The 9,154-nt window shown below is 54.1% G+C and overlaps 1 long non-coding RNA gene across 1 annotated transcript; it reads left to right on the plus strand.

Moving 5' to 3' along the window:
- The first annotated feature begins 1,556 nt into the window (after nt 1-1,556).
- LOC149351951 (uncharacterized) lies at nt 1,557-8,433 on the plus strand. The gene is made up of 2 exons (XR_016290659.1): nt 1,557-1,718; nt 7,449-8,433. It is a non-coding gene; the product is annotated as an uncharacterized LOC149351951 (long non-coding RNA).
- Nucleotides 8,434-9,154: the final 721 nt, after the last annotated feature.

Genomic DNA, 9,154 nt, shown 5'->3' on the forward strand with positions numbered 1-9,154 from the left:
TTTTCTTTCTTACCTTTGACGGCTCTTCCAAGCCGCCAAACACACACGCGCTATGCATACTGCGGCGGCCGGTGTGGCACACTTCTCTTTTGAGACGTGGGTCAAGGATCGGGTGCCTCACTCGACGCGCGCGCACGCCGATGTTTCAACGCGTCGATCAGAGCGCACCGCATCGTGCCAAATTGTGCCGGCTCTGGGACGATACAAAGAGGAGGAGTAGAGACTAAACGCGGGCGCGAATCGGGACGGGTGGAAATAGGCGAGAAATAAAGGGAGCAAAGAGGAGAAGAAAAAAAATCGCGCGCTAAAGACGCGTCGATCGAGTCGCTTCGAGCAAGCAGCCAGTTCGGCCGACTCCGTTCTTTATCTGCGTGCTCGCTGATTCAACGCCGGGGTCGTGGATCCCTTCAGAGCTGCTGTCTATAATCGGTCGATCATCAATTCCTTATCTCGAAAAACAAATCGGGTCCCCCCCCCCCCCCCCCCCCCCCCCGCCTGCGCCGTACAGAAGCTGATGCTCCGTCGCGCGGAGCAAGGGGAGAGGAGCCGGCCAGACAACCTACGCACCGATCCACCCAAGTTCCCCGCCTCGCTACCGCGATCTATCCTTCATTTCTTTTGATTCTTTTTTGGTTGGCGTAAATTATCGGGCTCTCTTCGATGAAACGAGCCGCTGGCCTGAGCGGAAAGCGAGCAAAGCGGTGTTGGTAAAAAGCAAAGTGCGAAGGAAGAACAAGAAAGGAAGCAAACAAAAAAAATGCAGCGGCCACTTTTGTGCGAAGAAAGAAGAGGAAGAAGAATTAGGGGTGCCCAGGTGGGCAAGACGATGGGCGGCCTCCGTCGTGAGAACGTGCGCGGCAGCAGCAGCAGCAGAAGACCGCGATGACGCGTCGCTCCGCAGAAGCACACGAACTGAAATGGTGCTAAGATGGCGGCGCGGCTTCGACAGAGGGGCGGCTCTTGAGGAGACTGCCCTATTCAGGACGACGCCGCCATAGCTTTCGCGCGTCTTCTCTTTCGCGTTGCTGCATTGCTTGTCTGGCTGATTACGCTACGCTGGCTTTGTTGTTTGTTCGTTCTCCATTCGCCCCCTTTGCCCGCTATCGTCGCCCCCTCCTCCTCGTACGCCGTTTTTCACCCCTACCCAACCCGCTGGATTCTCTTTCTTCTTCCTTCGGCCGCACTTGTTATTTTTCGTCCGCGCCGAGCGCGCGCTCCTCTCCTTTGCGTACTACACGCACACACGCACGCACGCACTCAAGGCGCGCGCGCGGAGGCACAAACACGCACTGGCGGCCCGACGCACGCACACAGACACGCAACACGTTTCTCGTCCTATCTTTCTTTTCGCCCGTCTGCCTCCTCTCCGGCGTTCGTGAATCAAAACGTGACACGCCATCGCGCCCGCATTCCGAGACCGGAAAGGCCGCCGCGGAGGCTCGTTCCCCACGTGACCACGTACGCGGCGTGACGTAAGGCATGTGACAAACCCACGTGACCTTGAAGCACGTGACGCCTCCCTCTTTCTCGCTCCTTTTCTCCTCGCCCGTTACGCGCTTGGCGAGCGTTATAAAAGCCAGCTCGCCGCCGGCACAGCGTCGAATAACGCTTCTCTGCGTGCAAGTGCCTCGTCCTCCGATCGAGACTTCTTCTCTTGGGACTTTCGGACCCCGCCCCGCCAACCGTCAACATGTCCAGCTCCGGAGACGTCTGCTGCGGTACGTGCTCCTGGTCACCTCGTCTACGCCTGTCTTCCTCTCTGCCCTGTAGCGCCGCCTCGTGTACAAAATGTGCGACTTGTTGCCATTTTGTATCGGGGCAATTCTGGATACCCGCAACTCTTCAACTTTTTCTCTTTCCTTGTTCGCAGCCGTGTGCCACCATTAGCGAATTCTTATTTAGCGCAAGTTCCGCAGGGCGTTTAGCCGTGCCGAGTAGACAAGCAGTTTCAGGGCTATTCGACTAAAAATGAAGTGGCGTTTCGTCCTCCACGGAACAGATCTGCTTCCATAATCAGCGCTCCTTCCAGAGAGGAACTGCGAGCGAACCAACTGTTGCGTCCTCGCACTCGCAGCTCTTTCTCTAAAGGGATGAATATACTTCAAGCTTGTTTCATCACGAAGGAGTACCTGAATGGCCCAGCAGCTACTCCTCGTGAGACAAACAGCCTAAGTTACCGGCATATGCGGGAATGGCAGAACGCATCAGTTTTAATAAGGATGAGACCTATAACGCAACTTACCGCCCAGCTCTCAGTAGTAGCGCAACGCGTTCCTTCATTGGCTCGATATGTGATAATACTAGGGCCGCTGCGCAGTTTTCGGTTAAAATCTGCAAACGCACTAAACGCTCCCTTGGAGGTCAGCTCTCCAGCGCACAAATTTCTTACTCCCTCCCAGCGAGAGCGCAACTAATCGCTGTAAAACGGTACAAAGGCTAGAACTGCCAGTGTACGAGTGGCTTAAAGTCTCTGGTCAGGCAGCGCCAAAGACAAGGGAGGATAAAGCAGGCTACACACAGCGGCGCATTGAAAAGAAACCCCGCGCATACCCGCGTCGCTGCGTTTTTCTTATTTAAGGCCCCTTGATCTTTTGCGATGCTTGCCCGTGACAAGATAAGTATTAAAAACGTCCATCTTTAGCGGCCCAGAAAAGCTCCTGCTACTCTACCTCTTTCTGCACCTTTTCCTTACCTCCATTAACGCATGCTAACGGCCGGGGCGTTTCTAAATCATCATTTTCTACTCCGCTCCGTAAAACACATCATGGTCCCAGCGACAAGTACTATGATTCGAATTCGCACGAATCCCTTTCAATATACAGGCAGCAGAGGGAAAGCTCTGAGAAGTCTGTCGTTGGTGGAATCGTAATTTGGCATTTAAAGATTAATTCTCCAGATCCTAAATATACAAGGTTAATGCTGTAATCTGCGCGCAATTTAGACCATCCCAAACCAAGCACCTTCTTTAAACGCACCTTTCTAGCCATTGGTAAGAGCTCGGGTAGAAATATGTATCCGAATTTTCATCGATACTAATTTAAGGCTATTTCATACCTCGAAAAATTGCAGAATAGCACAAAACGTCGCTAATAAAATTAAAACAGTAGCAAAATTTTTTTTAAAAAATCCTTCACATCTGTGTTGTTTTCTCGGAACACAAATATGAGTGCAGTGATAAATAAGTAAGGAAGCAGAAAAGGATGAGGTGCGAAAAGCTGCCCCTGGGCCTCCTCAAAAGCAAAAAAAAAAAGAAAAGACAATGGAAATGGCGGAGGCTCAAGGTTTCGTAAAACATGCTTTCCCGCATACCTACGTTGTAAGTGGCGAAGCCGCCTTCTTGTCCAAGAATAATCTCGAAAGAGGGAAATGAGGATGGGAGAGGAGAAAACAAGGCTTAACGCCAAGTAACTCACTGATATTGCTTCAACAAAGCGTGCTGAACGTCCGTGTTTTCAGCTTCAAGCGAAATAACAGCGAATTTACTTCCGAGCGCCCTATTAAATGAGAGCGAAAACAAGCATCATTATCCTCTTTGTTTTAACTGTTTCGATCTCAGAAGGGACGAGTTATTTATTTTGCTTTGAGCCACTCGTAGAAAATGTGAACGTGCATGTGTCATGACTTCTATTTCTAGCAAATCCATAACTAGAACTGAACATTAATTTCAGCAACTCGTCACAGAAGAGCAGACAACTTTTTTTTTCTGTATTCGTTAGAAGGAAATGTGCAAGCGGCAGTAACATTCCGCAGACAGGACTAATATACTCAAAACATGTTTGGCTTCACACATCGGAAACGACGGAGAGGCTTAAATCTGACGACTACTGTCTGAATAAGGGCAAGAGGCTACAACCAGTCAGTGACTGTCTGCTGACACCTGCTCACCCAGCTCAATTACAAATTCTCGCTGCGCTCCACATCATTCACCGCGCGTTTTCAACATCGAACTTCAATTATCAAACTACGTCTCCTTCATTCCCGCGCGGGAAACTACGTTAGTTCGTCCAGAGAGTCTGCTCTCCCTCGCTCCCTAACGGCTCACACCGGACGGTGTCCGCCACGTCACAGCGCCGGTATTTTTCCGTCCGAGATCGTTGACTTGCAAATGCGGCCGGGCAGGTGGCTGCCCGCGCCACAGTGGGGCCGCAGCTCGTGCCGCGTCTTCCAGCGGCCGCTCGCGCGCGCGGGAAAGTTCGCCTCGCGCTGACGTGACCCTTGCGCGTTTCCCGCGTTCCGGCGCGCCGCGTGACATGGGAATAAAGGGGAGAGGAGGTGACGCGGGCGGAGGCCACGGGATGCCAGACGCGCTACGGCGATGCCTCGCATCCGCCGTCGCCGCTAATGGTGGGGCCGCCCTGCCCACTGGCTTCTCCTTCCCTCTCCGCGGTTTTTGTTACTGCTTACAAGGACGCGCTACGCTCGCTGCGTCTTTCAAGAACTGCGCGCGCCGCTGTCACTCTCCTCCGCGCGACCCTTCTCTCTCTGGTTCCCCGGCATTTCCGCCTCGGGACGGTGACGTGCCCCCACTCCTCCTCATCCTCCAGAGCGACGCAGGCTGCGTCGTCTCGGCCTCATTTCGCTATAACCGGCAGTACCGCCCCGTGACGAAGCCGCTTTATAGAAGAGTTGTCACGCAAACCCCGAGCCGCATTCTTTCTGCCTTTCGCCTATTGGAACAGTCCCCAGTACCGAGGGAAGAATCGCATGGGCGCGCCACCTGGAGTTCTGCCTTTAGCATATAGGAACAGCCTACAGTATCGAGGGGAGAATCGCCTGGGCGCGCCACCTGGGGGACGCTCTGTAGACGCACGGCTCCTGAGGCTACTGCCTCGCTTTTCGCCTCCCGCCTTGTCCAGCGGCGCCGCTTATTGCGGACAATGGAAGGCGGTGGCTGAAGCAGAGCGACGCTCGTGACTCTGCCACGGGAGGTGAAAAAAAATGCTTTTATATTAAAGCAACTCTATAACGGTCAGTTAATCAACAGCGACTGCTGCATTTCGACGCGAGAAACCGGACCGTCGGCCGCTGCTCTAAATGGTCCCTCGACAAAAGGGCGGCGTTAATTTGATTTGTCGATAACTGCACTAACGTCTGGTGCCGCATACTGCAGTTTACGCATGTGGAACGATGATTCGATGCTGCCGTTGACTCAGAAATTTGCGAAAGCAGTCGGTTGCAGAGGCGAAGTGCAAGGCTGGGGGAGGGGGGATGGGGGGGGGGAGGGGGGAGGGTAAAGTAAGCGCACAACAGTGAAGAAATTGACCTTACATAGAAAGATTCCGTGAGCAAAAAGAAGAAAATTGAGGTGGGGAGCTTGTGAGGGAAAGAGAACACACGAAAAGTTTATCTTGCTATCATTTCCTAGAACAGTTAGCGCTGTCTACGTCGCTCTCTATCATTTTAATTGAAGCAGAGTGGTGAGGGTAACAGAAATCCACGCTACAGGCTCGGTAAAGGCGCAATCACTGTTGACCATTGGGCGACGTCGACACGGCAAAAGCTCCAGCAACTTTATAATATGTAGGAAATTCCGGCGCTATGTTATGTAAGGCTGCCTTCCAAAGCTGTCTGAGACGCAGCATAGCTGTGGTCTACCTCCTGTCAGAAGACCGAGACTGAAAGCCGCTCAACGCAGCCATTACGCAGCGGTGAACTCTCTCGGTCAATAACTCTCAGGGTCACGGCACTCGCCTCCAGTCGGCGCAGTTCCCGAGGACATGGGAACGACCTTGCTCGCGCGAGGCTGCCGCTTGACCGGGTGTCCAGACGGTCAACGAACACCTAGAAAGAGGCGTTCTTCAACGGGGGAAGGACCATGACAAGCGAAGGAAGAGCGTCTGCCAGACGGACCACGAAAGTGTGTGTGGCGCGCGTACTCGCACAGGAGAGAGGGAGGGGGGAGCGGGGCAGTCGTGCCAGACATCACGGCGTGCCGACAAGAAATAGGCGTCCTCCCAAAAGTTAGTCGAGTGTGGTCGACGATCCGTCACGCTGCGCGAAGCACAAAAGGGCCCTTTTCGCACTGCCGCCCCCCTCCTCCCCCTGCCTTGCGCAAATGACACGGAAAGACGCGGCGGGGCAGCGGCAGACGATCTGGTCCGCTTCCCCGTCGCGCCCTCGGCGGTCCGCCGGGGCAGAGATGGCTTTGGGCAACGCGGGGCCACGCCGCCGAGGCGCTAATCGTTCCGCGACCGTCTGGCTTCGCACGGTAGGAGGACGCTCAGGCAAGGACGCGATCCTTCATTCCCCGGCGCACGCAACGTCGCCGAAGACGAAAGGAAGGGTCGTCAACCCTCCTCCCATTATTGTCGCGCTGCCAACGACTCCTCGCAGGCGCTGGAACTAGCGATGGAAAGCTGCTGAGCGACTTTCGGCGTCACGGACGCGCGCGCGCGCTCCTCGCCACGAATAAGCTGCTGCTTGCGCCGGTATTCGCATGAAGCCGCTCAACATGTGCCCGCTCACCTGGGTGCGGTCGATGCTCCATCCTGTTGCGCCTGACGTTATATGCGCGCTCAGCGCTGCGTGCTTTAACTCTGGGTGTTGAACTGAACGCAGCTCTTGCGTAGTTGATGTTTGTGCGCCGAGAAAAAAGGTTACATGCGCCGCTGCATTCTGCGCCTTTCGGGATCGGTGAGGTGATCCCTACTCAACAGCTAGAAAGGCAACGGAAGAAGATTTTTACTGCAGTATTCATGGCATATGTACAGAATTCATGGAATTGCTTTCTTTGGCATTTAGGAAATTTTCCTAAATACACGCGAACAGGCTAAGACTGGAGACATAATCTTGCTTCCTCTTCGCATTTCTTGCCTAAATTTAGGCGCAGCACGCTGAACTGTACAAGCACCGCTGCCACGGCATAACTTCGGGCCTCTCCGAAACAGGTGTCTCTCGTCGTACGCCTGCGTATGCAGTCCGGCGCAGCGTGCGTCTCTCTATGGTGAAGGTTGTCTGGTCTTTGCATGACAAGGACGCTTGATTGTACACGCGCACGGGGCCTGCCAGCAGTCGCGTTAACAAGTTCGGCAAGTCACGTTCGAGTCAAGTCGGGCCGGTTTCACGCCTTTGCCGCCCGGCGCACACTCGGAAGCACAGCTGGGGATACTGGGCGCGTGCTTCAAGGAAACAACACGAAGTCACCAGCAAACAAACTAGAAAAGCACACTGTGCTCGAACTGCCCTCCGCCTGTACACGTATTTCAACCAGATTTTTTTCTTCCTCCTTCCTCTGTAACAGGCCTCACATGCAGCCCTCGGTCTGGGCGTGTAAGCTTTAGAAGGGGTATACTGTGTGATTTTTGCGCTGAATAAGTCTGCTTCTAACTCAAGTCAACGGTGGCCAACGTGTCGCTTTTAACCGCCGCTCGCAGCGCATGCATGCATAGTGATTTTCTTGTTTTGCGTTTTGGCGCGTGTCCTCACGGTGCGTTCCTTTTCCCTCGCAGATAACAAGCCTGAGTGCTGCAACGAGACCGGCGACGTGAAGTGCGACGCCGAGCCCAAGACCGAGGCCGCCACCACCGAGGCACCCGAGGCGGCGCCGGCCCCGGCCGGAGGAGAGAGTGCCGCGCCGGCCGACGCTGCGCTGCAGGACGGTGCTAGCTCGTAGCCCGCCGGCGCAGCTCCACGCTGCCGCCGGGCGCTGCCGCCTCTGCCTCTTCGCCCGCTGCCTTCGCCCTCTCCCCGCCGCCGCTGCGCAGGCCCCTGCCGGCAGCCTCTTCTGCGGACGGGCCGATCCATCGCGGCCCCGCCCACGTCCCAAAGCTCTGCCCAAAAACTCGGAAGCCTCGGAGCCGCAGCTGGATGGCTTCGGACCATCTGAACCCTCTGGCCTGCTCTGGGGCTGCGATTCCATCCGCATGCTGGCAGTGAGAGCGCTGTCCTCTGCTATACCACTGGCAAGACTGGCACCTTCTCTCCAGAACACAGAGTAAAAAAAAAAAAACTACCCGACAAAAAGACGAGTCCGTGAAGAGTGTCCGGCCTGAGTCTCCTCCTTCCTCAGCCGAAATGGACCGTGGCGCCCGGCCAGGACTGGCAGCAGTCGACCGAGAGCCCCATGGACTCGTCCACGTGGTCTTGACTTCCTCTGCGCTGTCCACCGGAAGAGGGTTCGCCCGGTGCCAGGGGGAGAAGGAAACGAGGGAAAGGCAGCTGGCAGGAGGTGCGAAGCGGCGCAAACGCGAGTCAGAGTTGAAGATTCCTAAAAAAAAAAGTGAAAACAAAACGCGCGGAGCGCCGACTTATCCCATATGCTATATATTTATGTAATGAAACCACTCAGCTCGTGTGTACACACGCTGGCGCCAAAAATAAAAACGACAAAAAAATCACAAAAAACAGATAAAGCAGAAAATAGAGGCAGTCAGCCGTCTTCTCTTTCTGTACATTTCTGAGAATAAAACGTAAATAAAGTACAAAAAAATTATACTTCCGGCTTGCCTGTTTGAATGTGTCTATATGTCGCCTTCGTGCAACGGTCTCGAAAAACCAGTATAGCACGAATTCAAAACTTGAAGACAGCGTAGAGCTCTCTCTCTCTCTCTCTCTGCAGTCGCTTCCTGTGTACGAAGACAGGCTGCAGAAGCGGTCAGTTTCTCCAAGTGGGGCACCCTCATCCCAATTCCCTCTTCTTCGGCCACGTATGGCGTCATTTGCAAATGCACTGCTATTTCTCTTTTGTTTGTTTGCGCATATGTGTAAGAGGGAAAGGGCAGTGGCCATGATACATGGCGCCTCGCAGTTTGACAAAAGATTTGACAAAATAACGATGAAAAGTACATAAATATCTAAGAGGACGCGAATAGTTTAATCCGGGGAAAACATTCGACAGTATTTTGCCGCGACAAAGAATGTCCACACTTTGCCAAAAGTGTCCAGCCCAGGAGAGTTTCCTTCTGGGCAACGCCGTGTATCTTGGTATGCATCTCCAGCGTTCGAAATCTCTTGAAGGTAAGAGGAACTCTGGTCCTCTCCCGTCTGAGGGTAAAGACTTCCAAGGATACTACACGAGCCCTACTACGCGGCTTAGAAGTAAACCCTCTGGGTTCCAAACTATTGGCAAATGCTAGACACAATGACATGAAGGCGCTCAAGCGAGTGTCTGCAGTTACCACGATGTTGAAGTTGAAAACAGTGGGTTCTGCCCGAA

Source organism: Amblyomma mixtum, chromosome 3 (assembly GCF_055824585.1).
Source record: "Amblyomma mixtum isolate Tamu chromosome 3, ASM5582458v1, whole genome shotgun sequence".
NCBI lineage: Eukaryota > Metazoa > Arthropoda > Arachnida > Ixodida > Ixodidae > Amblyomma > Amblyomma mixtum.